At 43.9% G+C, this 1049-nt stretch overlaps 1 non-coding gene across 1 annotated transcript; it reads right to left on the reverse strand.

Moving 5' to 3' along the window:
• Positions 1 to 220: 220 nt before the first annotated feature.
• Positions 221 to 292, reverse strand: Trnap-cgg (transfer RNA proline (anticodon CGG)). The gene has a single exon. It is a non-coding gene; the product is annotated as a tRNA-Pro (tRNA).
• Between the last annotated feature and the right edge of the window lie 757 nt (positions 293 to 1049).

A 1049-nucleotide genomic window follows, 5' to 3' on the forward strand; every position in this document is an offset into this window, starting at 1 on the left:
TGTGCTCTCTCTCTCTCTCTCTCTCTCTATATATATATATATATATATATATACGGGAACGAGAAGAAAGGGAACCGAGGGTTCCGATTTTTGAAAATCATAGCATAAGAAGCCATCAAACAGTGACACCAAGGACAACATAGGGGAAATTACTTGTACTTACTAGTTGAAATAAACATATGATAAATTAAAGAAAATGAAAATGGATGACAAAACAACTGGCCGCAGGTGGGGAACGAACCCACGTCTTCGCATTCCGCGTGCGATGCTCTCACCAATGAGCTACCGCGGCGCCGTTTTCCCATCCACTATCTGGGGTATTTATGTCTTAAAACTAGAATTAACCCTGGGAGTGTTAGCCAGCGCCATCACTCACGAGCCTAGGTTTGTAAGTGGTCATCAGCTGTACGCATCATCAGCTGTACGGTGTTACAGAAGCGACGTCTCGTGGTGATATTTTTATCTCAGTCGATCACTGTCAGGAATGCCGCTTTCAGTTCGCGTCGATTGAATGCACCATAAGAGGCCAGTGCGGCGATTGAAACTGCACACCATGCGTCAGCACTGTTTAGAGTTTCCAACCTGTTCGAGTAAATTGGCCGAGGGCCGTCGTTCCGGAAACGGGGACACACAGGACGGTACGCCATCCAAACGATAAAGTACCACGAAAAGTTATTGATAGAGATTGTAATCAGGCGATGTCGATCGCAGTTATCATTTTCGTCCACCGCTTGCGCTCTCAGTCAGCGATAGAATGCCGCAAGCCTCATGGGCTAGCAACGAAAATACAAAAATTGTGGCTGTTTTGCAAATGCGACTTTCACCGCTGCATACAGTCGAACCCGTATATATCGACTCTGAAGGGGATCACAAAAAAGTTGGATATACAGGTAATTCGATATATAAAATAAAATTTTTTACAGAAATTTTCAAGGGGATTTTACAGCTGTTCCATATGCACAACAATTCGTTATATGTGGTTTCGATATATCCAGGTTCGACTGTAAACCATTGCACTGTGCCAACCACTGAAGAAGACCATTGTCTAT

Source organism: Dermacentor silvarum, chromosome 9, assembly GCF_013339745.2.
Source record: "Dermacentor silvarum isolate Dsil-2018 chromosome 9, BIME_Dsil_1.4, whole genome shotgun sequence".
Lineage (NCBI taxonomy): Eukaryota > Metazoa > Arthropoda > Arachnida > Ixodida > Ixodidae > Dermacentor > Dermacentor silvarum.